We start from the raw sequence: 13275 nt of genomic DNA, 5'->3' as shown, positions 1-13275 counted from the left end.
TGATGTTGCGGCTGGTCAAGCGATTGTGCTTGTTTCTGTATGATATAATTGTACAAATTAAAATACTGATATGATAACTCCTCACGGAACTTCCCTCTGCCCTGTATCTTTGTCTCTCATTGGCTGAAGGTCATCGTGATGTAGTTTTCAGTAAGAAATCATTTCACAATCACGCTGTGTGCATCGCCGACAGCTCCAGATATTTAGCATGCCAAATATTTCACGGGCGTCGGCGACGTGTCGGCGATTCTCTCAGATCGCGTCTTTGGTAATTCACACTGCGCGATTGTCACTCGCGTGAACGAGCTCCGATTTGCCTCCGATGTTGGGCATTTGTCGGCGATTTATCAAAACCTGTCGGCGAGTGAAAAATCGGGCTAAAATCGTGCAGTGTGAACTCGGCATTACCCTGCCATCTTTTTTTGGAATTATAAAAGTATATTGACTAGAACCCACCGAACCGTTCTGACCACTTTACTAGTTCGATGGCACCTTTCTCTAGGAGTTTTATTATTTCTTGTCTTAAGGAATTTGCGTTGTTGGAATCTGAAACTGTGGTCATCTTGACCCCATTGAAAGTGGGAGGTCGCCGTCGGAACTGCAGCTTGTACCCTTGAGTTAAAGTTGCTATAACCCATGGGTCTGAGGTTGTTGTTTCCTAGTAACTTAGCTGCTGATGAGAAAAACGTCTGACGGCCGGCCGCGGACCTTCAGGTCCTGCGTCCCTGGCCTCTTGCATTCCTGGGGGGCTGCTGGGCAGGCGCTCTGCCCTTTGGGGCCTGAAATGATTGCTGTCCCTGTCCCCGTGGCCACTGAACAGATCGTTCTACTCTATGAGACTGCTCCAAATGCTGAGGCTGGCTCCTACGAACATCAGCTGGGCCTGTTGAAAACTGAGAGTGCAGCATTTCACGGCCCATAGGGGGCTGCATGTACTGTAAGCGAGATGGTGGAACTCTTCTCAAGTCCGCAAAATGCTGTCTGGTCTGATTCGCCTGGACACTACGCTCTAGTGTCTGTTGTGCAGCTGGGCCAAAGAGCTGTCCGTGGACTACCGGAAGGTCCCTCAGCATTTTCCCACAGGCCTCAGACGGGGTGATTGTGCGAGCCAGACTTGTCGGCGTGCGTGTGTAAACATTGACATAAGCTTGCCCAATTCTCTTGTCATGAATGCTATTGACTGTAATGTAGCATCACTTAAGTCCTGGGTTGGTGCGTCGCTCCCTGAAGACTGAAGAGACTGGGACAACGTCAACATAAGATGGGAGAGAGAATTGCCAATGCGACCCATATGCGCCGCCGTGTTATATGCCTGTATGAGAAGATCATCTGTAATCCGACATTGAGGCCGAGGGCAATGGACATTAGGCCTCAAGACCTCTTCTGGAGAGAGAACAAAAGAGGCAATAATTGGATCAACCTTAGGCATCTGACCCAGGCCAAAAGTGTCTGCATCTTACGTCGCAGCCAAAGCTCTGCCTGCACTAGTGTGGTGCGTAAGTGACTTTGGGTTGGCCCAACACTTCTGCAATTCATCAATATAATCTTTTGATGGTGGAATGGTAAGAAGAGATTGTTGAGCTGAACCTCTAAAAAAAAGCACTAGTAGAGGTTGCTACTGCCGGGGCTGTATCAAAACCTAGACGAGCCAATGTAGCCCGAAGAGCCCACTTCACCACTTCCTGCTCTGACTGTGGACCCTCTGCAGATCCCCTACCAGTATCCTGGGATTCATCATAAGAGACTTGGGACTGAATCTCCGATATAACCTCCCTTTCTTCTTCGTCATAGAACTGAGTGTGAGAAGCAGCTATCGACATGACATCCTCCTCAGAAATGGGTGACTCCAGAGTGGGGGCTTCAACTGAAGAAACTAGTTTCTCGCCCATTTGCAAATTCATAAGCAAGGCCTTAATCTGAGAAAACTCAGCAGTTAACACATCCACCTTCTTAGCTAATGGGTCTTCCTTAGATCATTTACCAGCCGAGGCACCCGTTGCTTCAGTATGTTAAGTTTAGTTGCCGATTTACGTGGTGGTGGTGTTGGTAGCTACTCACCCAAGAGTTATCTGCTGCACGCTGCGATACAAGACTTCAGCTCGTGTTTCGGTAACCAAACATGGAAGGGCTTGGTACAGTAGCTAACACCAGGAGAGTGCTAAACACTAGACAATACTCAGCAATACGTAAAAGGATTGGTTTAAAATGGTTTAATTAAGGCGTGGAATGGGAATCAGCTGTGTGATCAGTGCAATCAGCTGTGTGTGAGTCATCAGTGCAATGGATGATGGGAATTGAAGTCCTGGGTGACGTGCAACAGTTAGTGTAGTGCAAGAGTCAATGTGGAAGGTGAATGGAAGTCCCTGGACCAGTTACGTGACAAATAAATGAATGAATTAATGAATTAATTAATTTTTATATAATGAATTAATTAGAGACGCTTTTGTTTATTAAAATTTAATGAAATCATTAAAATGGACTCCAGAAAATTAACGGAAAACAGAATTTGGTAAAAACTGAATTTGAGAAAAAGAAAAGAACAAAAAAACATTTTATAGGGCCTTAAAATGTAATTTTTGTTAAACTGTTAATAAATTACATTTAATTATTGTATTCAATTAATTAGACCTACTTTTTGATTAATAAAATTAAATGTAACCATTAAAACAAAGTAAAAATTTGGGGAAAAATCAAACGTAATTTGGGAAAAAAATGGATTTCATAGGGCCCTAGATATGGCACAACACCGAGCGCAGCACTTATTAAAAAGGTTCAAAAGAGACACATCGTTCTTTGCTGAGTGCAAGAAATCTATGAACAATGTAATTTCAAAGGGGTTTGCAGAAGTTACCCACTGGAAGTAGAGAAACGAAAGCTGTGTAAAGCAACCACAGAAAAAGAAAAAAAAATACACTGCATGTGTTATTCAACAGTCCATCAACATTTGGTGAAACTTCCTTTAATAAAGACTTTGCAAGGTCAAGGCTTGACAAATAATTCATTAAAAGAGTTCTATTTAGATTTCGTCAAGGTCTCATTGCCTTCATTACTGATGTTGAAGGAATTTTCAGCAGTTTCTTTGGTGGCTTGATGGAGACATTACAAAGGACGTCAAAGAGCACAGAATGGTCGTCCATATATTTGGAGCAGTGTCTTCACCAAGCTGTGCCACCTTTGCCTGATTACACAGAGTATGTATTTAACACCATCAAGCAGAATTCCGATGTTGATGATTGTTTAAAATCTGTAAACACAGCAGACCAAGCTCAATCTTTGTACAATCAGCTCACAGTGGTGTGTGGCAAAGGCGGTTTCCAACTCAACAAACGGGTGCGTTTCCCGAACAACGTTGTAACTCGCTGATTAACCACCATAGTACGATGCATGGTTTGGAAACGAACTAGCTAGTCACGACTGTTTCCCGAACACGGTCCCATCTCCGTCATTTGAACCACATTAGTTCAACAACATAGGACCATTGTTAATGACGTCACACGCACGTGTTGGAGGAATAACTTCTGTTATTTAACTGATTAGAGATCTCTAAGATGCTGCTGTATTGAACATGGCACCTACTGACTAATTTACTATTTTTTGTTCCCTGTCATTTTGCTGTATTTGATGTTTGATTCATCACGAGTTCCCTCTTATGTCACACTCCAGGGTTCCCTTAGGCATTTATGCACATGCGCACTTTTCAAAAACGGCACTTACAAAAATACATAATTAAAATGCATTTTATATTTAGATAGAATGGAAGATACAGATAGTACTGCAGGTTGGCTTGCTTGTTGTGCCCAAGAGTATATTTATTTAAGCCCATATATCTTATTAACAAGAAACTATGCTTCTAACCACAGGTCGAGAGCTGCAGTTCCAACCAAGCAAGTTTGTGACGCTGATTCCGAACGTTCGTTTGAACTATGGTTTCGGGAAACACCGAATCTTTGAACTATGCTGGTAACGACGGAACTTGCGACCATAGTTGGCTAACGATGCTTTTGGGAAACGCACCCCAGATCTGCAATGACCTTTTCTTTCTCAGTGTAATCCCCTCAGGAAAACAGAGCCAAGTGAATGATGAAGCTGGACCTCAGCAAAGATCAACTTCCTATGGAAAGGGCTCTGGGTGTTTGGTGGGACATAGTGAAAGCTGCATTCACTTACAGTATAGCAATCAAAAAATAATCAGTAATTATAACAAGACAGCATTTTATCCATTATAAGTTCATTCAATGATCCTTCGAGTCTTCTGTCACCCATCAGTCTTTTTGCCAAGCTAATTCTGCAGCACCTGTGCAAGATCAAACTTCAATGGGATGAGAAAGTCCCAATTGAATACTGCTGTAAGGAGGCAAAGATGGCTTGATGAGTTGATTTCTTCACTGTAAAAAAAAAAAAAAAAAAAAAAGGTTTTGAAAAATTGTGGAAATCGACAATTACATATCAATTAATGACTTTCAAATAATTATTCCCAGACAAAAAGATGCATTGTGGTAATCATAGCTTAAGGTCTTCAGTTCAAATTAAAAATTTATATTCACAAAACATATTTCATTGTGCTCAATCAATCTGTCAACTCAAAGTGAAAAATCTGTGTTGGCCAAACAAATCCTACATCCAAGTTTGTGGAAAACCTGAGGAATGGTATGGTGAATTCAAACGTGGATGCATGGGAGGATGAGCAAAGCTGAATCAGCCAAAGACAGAAACAAATATCATTCCCAAGAGAAGATAGATATTCGTCGTCACAGGACATTAAGGTGAGTATTGTGCACTGAAATTATTCTCCAAAGGTTTTGCTTTAGGACCCGGTATAGTGTTCTCGGAATTGCTAGTTAATGCATTCACTAGTTCATGATCATGTTTTCCAGTTACTTCAAAATTAACTGCTGGTAGCCTATAGTTTTACATATATGTGTAAAACACTGTTAGATCAACTCCTGAGATGAAATTTGCATGATCTGTGCACCATGAGACCGATAAACACAGTGTCATTAGGCAGCAGCTGGTGTCGGCCTCTTTCTTAATAAGCCTTGCAGTATCAAACACATCAGCTTGTGATTTTTTTATTCATCCATTCATTTTATTTTGCTCATGTCAGTAACGTTAACCCTCAATCGTCATTTGGGACAAATTTGTGCAAAATCATTTTGTTTTGTTTTTTAAAAATAGTTTCCTTAATCTGAGTGGTTCAAGACTTGGCTACTTTTCGCAAGTTTGCCACCTGAACACACACACACACAAAAAAGAGGACTCGATTCAACAAAGTTAATTGGTTTAAAAAAAAAAAACTCCTTAATTTGTCATTTGTGCCCAATGCAATATTCTCAATGTGTCAAACACTCACACACACACGTCTGGTTTCCTATCTTTGTGGAGACTCTCCATAGGCGTAATGCTTTTTCTACTGTACAGACCGTATATTCTATTGCCCTACACCAACCCTACACCTACACCTACCCCTTACAGGAAACTTTCTGCATTTTTAGATTTTCAAAAAACTACATTCTATGTGATTTATTAGCTTGTTTACCCGTGGGGACTTCAATTTAGGTCCCCACCGTGACACGAGTCCCCATGAGTCTGTGTGTATTCAGGTTCAAGTCCCCACCTGAATAGAAAAACAGGTGCACACAGACAGACACACACACACACACACAAAGCCATTGAGTACTATAGCCAAATAGTGGCATTGAAATGTTTGATATTTTTATATTTTTATACCATCAAATGTTACCAGATAGCACTAAAGTCACCAAATTTTTAGGTTTTGGCTGTCTGAACTTACTGGATTTTTTTTTTTTTAATGAAGTAAAAGAAATATTAAATATAACATTAAAATAAGCATATTTTACATTAAAAATATGGTAATTTCAGAGATAAAAAAACAAAAAAAACAAAAAACAAATTAATGCATAAATGCATAAACAAAAAATGCATAAATTGATAGTTTTTATTTTATCAAAGAGAGTTAAACTGTTTAAATCTGGATATACTGACATACCACAAAATAAATGATAAAGCAAAATCTATACCGATTTACACTGAATATCTCAGTTTTATTATATAATTAAGTAACTGTTCTGTCACTTGAAAGATGTGATGCACAGGAATTTTGTCATTAATGTTATTTGCAGGTAGTTTTTGAAAGGTTTCTTCACCACATCAAGACATCCTGTTGTGCAGAAGACTTCTTGAATATATTCAGTGTTTTTCCTTATTTAACACAAAGTATGTAATTTTTTACAATAATTTAATAATTTTAATAATAGTAATATTTTTTTCTCTCTCTTGGAACAGTGAGAAATAAACAATTGCTACAATAATTAAAAATATTTTATAGCACCAACAACACTGTTTGGTCAAATATATTTCTGATTGAGCCGATGTTAATACACTATGTTGCCACAAGTTCAATTCACAGGAAATCATTGAGGCAAATTGAAAATTTTAGATGTAATTGGTCACTAGAACATTTTGAGTTGGAGGTCTGTCTGTCTTTTTTTTTTTTTAGTGTTTGAACACCTTTTGTAAACAGATGATTCACAAGTAAAGATTTCGGGAACGTAGCATCTGCACAGCAAGGTTATTTTCGTAAACGAAAACCGAAACTAAGACTAAAACTATTGGTCAAAAAACATTTTCGTAAATGAAATAAAATTCAAATTTCTAAATGAAAAATTAAAACTAAACGAAACTAACAACAGTAAATAATCAATAAACAAAAAATAAATAATCGTGTTCCTGATTTAATAAACTCTCATTCTGTGCCAGAAAATCGGACCTGTGGTTGTTTAGGGAAATAGACGGCGCTTCACGCACGTGAGCTGCGTCCTAAGCGGCTATTCACAGAGAACGCGTTTTTGCATATAAAAAAAACAAGACGCGGGCTATGAAATGGGAAATAACTATAAAATATGAAATGGGAAATACTAATAATGCACACCTTACAGCGCACGAACGTTTAAAAGCGTGCTTGACGTGCGAGAACAACATGAGAGTGAGTTAACAGACAGAATTAAAAGTTTTGGATGAGCTTCATTTTGTCACGCTTTGCGATGGTAACGTCCGCCTCGAATCCATCACACGAGCACCGCCTTGACTGTATAAAACGCATCCAAAATGAGAGAAAGCGATAGCCGTGTTGTGTAAAGGGGGCTTTAGAACTGGGATTGATTGCGTTGCTCACCTGAAGCGCGTGAGCGGCTCGTCAAAGTAAAGTGCAGACATCATTTAAATCACCATATCGCATTTATTTTTGAGTAGTATGAGGTTTCAAAGCATTTCAGATTGTTTCTTCTTATTGTGTACGTTCATTGAGGGAGACGGGACATACAGTAGTGTGCACCGGCTCGTATGTGCAAAAAAATCCAACAAATTAATACATTGAAAACACAGATGGACAAAAATAAAGTTTACAGAGTTTCAATGACGATTGCAAAGAACAAGCCTGCTTCCCAATGTGCACACTGTCCATGCTAAATTCTATCTGATATTAGTCATTTTTAATACCATTTAGGGCAGATAGGGTGGATAGGCTATGGGCATGTTTCCTCAAATCCAGCACTGGAGGGCCATTGTCCTGCAGAACTTAGCTCCAACCCTGATAAAAAACTGCCTGATGCTGCCTAGTAACTCTGAAAACCTTGATTAGCTTGTTGTTTGTAAACTATTGGCATATTAAACAAGATTGCATCTTTAATATGAATGAATATGAACATGAATATGAATTAATAAATTGTATATGTAGTGGGTTTCGCCTCTCGCTACAAAGAACTCCATGACACCACTGGCTTCGGTGGACCGCGTCTGCAGTTTATTAAAGACAGGACAGGGATCAACGCCACACAAACACACTCTCAGTTCTTTGGTCTGTGAGAGTTGCGAGAAGAAAGAAAAGTGAACCCCTGTCCCCATTAGCACTGTAACTGCAGCTGATAAATGACTCAAAGATAGAACATGGCTACAAAAATACAATTTAAGACATAAAATGACAATATACTTTTGACAAATTTAACTGCATGATGTTTTAAGAACATAATCCACCTTTTTTTCCCGTTTTATTTAAGAACCGAAGTTACCAGAAAAATAACCCGCCATTAAAAATGGCGCTGGCGGTAACATGAACCAACGCATTAACAGCTCATTAACACAAAACTCTAAAAATACTGAAAAATAACGCTAAATGAACAAACTATTCAACTCAATCCAGCATCAAAACATGTCATCCACTGATATCAATCAAAATTTTAACTCAATCTGATATATTTTAACACCATGTCACGGAGCACATTTGCAAAGTACCTGTCTCGCTCAAGTCCAAAGATGTTCTGACGAGAGCGGGACGCGATTGGGCAGTTCAACCAAAGGAAGTGACGTCACACAACATAAATCTCAATACATTATTTTAAAACAAAAACACATAGCTTCCATATACTCTTATAAGGTTATTAAGAGTGTTATGTATAGAGAGACATGAAAAATAAAAATAAAATCATTACAATTTATTTCTTGGAAAAATTGAAAAGTTTGCTGGAATGGTAAAACTCAAAACACCACATATACATATAAGCTACATATTTTTGGTTTTCCTTGAATTGTAAATAATTATTTTATTCTCATTATTAAGAGGTTTGCACAAGAGTTAACTAAACTGCAAACATTCAACTTTACTAAAATTAAATGTCTTGTTTGGTCTACACTGGAAGTGTTCCATTATCTCTGTTAAACTATAATTACTAAAACTAAAACTGAAACTAAAATATATAAAAACTAAATAGAAATGTGTTCACAAAATAAAAACTAAACTAAAACTAACAAAACAAAACTAACTAAAACTAAACTGAAATTATAGGAAATTTGAAAACGATATTAAAATAAAAACTAATTTAAAAATTCAAAACTATAATATCCTTGCTGCACAGTTACAACTTTTCTGATGCAAGTGAGGTTGGTTATAGGGATGTGTCTTACCTCAGACTGCTGAATGACAAAGGAGAAGTGAATGTTGCATTTGCCATTGGAAAGGCCAAAGCAGTGCCACTCAAACAAACAACCATACACTGTTAGACATTTCTGTAATTTCCACAGTTATTTACTGTATATCACCCAGTATAATACTGCAAATTCCCTTTACAGTAAATAACTGTAATACCCTTTGCATCATGGGAATTTTCTGTGACGTCAAACCCCACATACAGAAACTTACTGTATTTTTTTTTAATTGCTGTATACTACTGTATTTGCTGTAACGGTCTCTTTGGCGCCATTCTATTGAGGTCGTTTTATTTTCCTAATTTCTTACATTTGGATTGACACCATTTGCCCAACACCGTGTCTACAACGCCGCAACAGCTTGGGACTGACTACACTGGAAGTGTTACATCGCTTGTAATGATTGGAAAATCCGTTTAGTGTCAGAAACAGCGCAAACGCTTGGAGTACATCTGCACATCAGAAATATACCGGAGCATCAGTTTACTGTCCGCATTCAGTGTAGATAATATATATAATGGGTTCTATATTGTTTTTTATCGAGTCGCGCCGCGCCACTCGCGTCTAAGGAAGACACGGAAGCAGTGCAGCAGCGCCGCGGGTTTTGCCCGGGGATGAAACCGCGAGAGTGGAAGAGCTCCGGAGAACATCTACTATGGCGTCAAATCTATGCCATTAATAACCGAGCGCACCACTTATGCTGGCGCGCGCGGTAAATCACTTCCGCGAGAGGAAAACAGATCTACACGGGAGGAAACGGCAGCACGCGAGCTAATTTCAAACACTCGCGCACGTCACTTGTCCTCAGCGCGCAATACAAGCCCTCCCGCGCGCCTGATCATCCCCCACATCCTCGCGCTCGATCTTCTCTCACCCGCTCGCGCGAACACTTCTATTTTTGTCAGTCGTGGGGCGGGGCTTGCTGTTTTAATTGTTATCTCTAACGCCATTGGTTACTTGCCCTTTTCCGGAAGTCAGCTGTGATTGGACACCTGTGAAAAGGTTTATCTGTCTATCAACAGACCAGATGCAAGTTGTCATTTATTTTTTTATAAATATAAGTAGGGTAAAGTGCAGAACCCTCTTACAATGAAATAATATATTACCATCAACCCCTAAAATTTGACATAGTAATACAAAATATATTACAAAGTTTATACAGCAACTCTTGCTTATTTATATGAACAAATAATTTATTCATCCAAAGGTCCTTTGAACCAATTTGGGATTTACAGTCATGTACATTTACAATTTACATTTATGCATTTAGCAGACGCTTTAAAAGCAACTTACAGTGCATTCAGGTTATACATTACTGTTAATTTTTATCAGTATGTGTGTTCCTGGGAATTGAACCCATGGCCTTTTGCACTACTAACACAATGCTCTACCACTGAGCCACAGGAACACTTATTATATTTTACAATTATTTAATGGACACTTCTCACATTTTTGAGGTTGTATATAAATATGGTTGGGTAAGCATATAGTGGTGAACTACAACTAATTCAGCATATAGCAACAAGTTGACTATTAGCTTTATATTATTTTATTTTCATTTTGCAAAGTTAATATAGCCCAAGCTTTATGTTGTATGAAAATTTCAAATATAACCTTTTTGGTAGATTTACCATGCTAAAAACCGTGGAAACGTGTCATTAAAATCTATAAAAAAGGGTTTATGCAGATTGAGGCTGATGTATGGGAGGAGAGCCTCAGTAGGATTCGATCTTGCTCTATTAGTTCTAGGCATCAGTTAATTCAATGTAAGGTGATGCATAGACTGCACTATTCAAAATCTAAATTGCACAGAATTTTTCCTACTATCTCTCCTATTTGTGACAGGTGTAAATCTGCAGAAGGCTCTCTGACCCATCTCTTTTGGACATGTCCAAAACTATACGATTTCTGGTGTGACATATTTAAATGGTTCTCGGATATGTATGGTTGTGTTTTACACCTGATCCAGAAATTGCATTATTTGGTTATTCTATTTCTCTGTTAGATCATAATGTGTCTGTACAAAGTACAATCATTTACAGAATGATTATTGCTAAGAGTGTCATTCTGAGGCTGTGGAAATCGGACACTGTTCCTCAGTTTAAGACCTGGTTGAACTATCTTACTGGAATATTGCATATGGAAAGAGTCCGGTATGGAGTTATTGGTAATCTTAATAAGTTTTACAGTATATGGCAAGCATTTCTAGATCATTTGGACCAATGTAATGCTGACTCTGACCAGCAACGTAATGCTTAGTATCTTGTCTGCCCCCTATTGAGTGCCTAGTCATTTTTCCATTGAAACTGTTTGTATGCCCTGATTGTTGTTCTCAAAAGTCTGTTTTTTTATTTTTTTTTTATTTATTGATTTATTTTTTAATCATTATTATTTCATGTATTTTGTTCTTTTATTGTTGTTGTTTATTGTGCAATATAAAACTAATAAAAATACTTATAAAAAAAAGGGTTTATGGTCCTGTTTTATCTTTGTAACATCACAAGATTGTAATCACTAGTAATCACTAGTAAACGGAAGAATTTATGTTAATTTATGTTAATAAACTTTTATTATAATGATGTATTCTACTGACAGTGCATGCAATTCATTTTCATTAAAACAGCCATGTTATATTTATAAAAAAAATAAATGACAACTTGCATCTGGTCTGTTGATGAAGCCATGTCTCAGGTCACATGTGAATTATGGATCGCCTTTTCACAGGCGTCCAATCACAGCTGACTTCCGGAAAAGGGGAAGTAACCAATGGCATTAGAGATAACAATTAAAACAGCAAGCCCGCAATAATCATTCCGTAAATGATTGTACTTTGTACAGACACATTATGATCTAACAGAGAAATAGAATAACCAAATAATGCAATTTCTGGATCAGGTGTAAAACACAACCATACATATCCGAGAACCATTTAAATATGTCACACCAGAAATCGTATAGTTTTGGACATGTCCAAAAGAGATTGGTCAGAGAGCCTTCTGCAGATTTACACCTGTCACAAATAGGAGAGATAGTAGGAAAAATTCTGTGCAATTTAGATTTTGAATAGTGCAGTCTATGCATCACCTTACATTGAATTAACTGATGCCTAGAACTAATAGAGCAAGATCGAATCCTACTGAGGCTCTCCTCCCATACATCAGCCTCAATCTGCATAAACCCTTTTTTATAGATTTTAATGACACGTTTCCACGGTTTTTAGCATGGTAAATCTACCAAAAAGGTTATATTTGAAATTTTCATACAACATAAAGCTTGGGCTATATTAACTTTGCAAAATGAAAATAAAATAATATAAAGCTAATAGTCAACTTGTTTACATTTACATTTACATTTACATTTAGTCATTTAGCAGACGCTTTTATCCAAAGCGACTTACAATTGGGGAATACATAGAGCGATTAATCTTGAAGAGGCAATCAGACATAAGTGCTTGCAACACCAAGTCTCAGGCATTGTTCAAATAAATACAAACTACCAAAGGAAGGAATAAGTAAAGATAATTTTTTTTTTTTTTTTTTTTTTTAAGTTTAGGATGAAGTCAAGTGCTGTCGAAAGAGATGAGTTTTCAGTTGTTGCTTGAAGATTGACAGGGATCCAGCATTCCGGATAGAGGTGGGAAGATCGTTCCACCAGCCAGGAATGGTGAATGAGAATGATCTAGAGAGTGATTTTGCGCCTCTGTGATGGTATCACGAGGCGTCGCTCACTAGCAGATCTCAGATTTCTGGAGGGATGTAGTTTGTTAATAGAGTGCAAGTAAACGGGTGCTGAGCCAGTGGTTGTTCTATATGCAAGCATCAGTGTCTTGAACTTGATGCGAGCCGTGATTGGTAGCCAGTGCAGGGAGATAAAGAGAGGTGTAACATGGGCTCTTTTGGGCTCGTTGAAGACCAGTCGTGCCGCTGCATTCTGAATCATTTGTAGAGGTTTGACTGTATTAGACGGAAGTCCAGCCAGAAGAGCATTGCAATAGTCCAGCCTAGAAATGACAAGGGCCTGGACAAGAAGTTGTGCAGCATGCTCTGTCAGAAAGGGCCTGATCTTTCTGATGTTATATAGTGCAAACCTGCAAGATCGAGCAGTCTTTGTAATGTGGTCTTTGAAGGTCAGCTGATCATCAAAGATTACACCAAGATTTCTGACCGAAGTTGATGGGGTTATTGTTGATGAACCTAACTGGATCGTGAAGTCATGCTGTAGAGTCGGAGTGGCAGGGAGGACAAGAAGCTCAGTCTTTGCCAGGTTGAGCTGCAGGTG

This window comes from Onychostoma macrolepis, chromosome 17 (assembly GCF_012432095.1).
Source record: "Onychostoma macrolepis isolate SWU-2019 chromosome 17, ASM1243209v1, whole genome shotgun sequence".
NCBI classification, from domain to species: domain Eukaryota; kingdom Metazoa; phylum Chordata; class Actinopteri; order Cypriniformes; family Cyprinidae; genus Onychostoma; species Onychostoma macrolepis.
The sequence above is the reverse complement of the archived record's forward strand: the minus strand, read 5'-3'. Positions refer to the sequence as shown.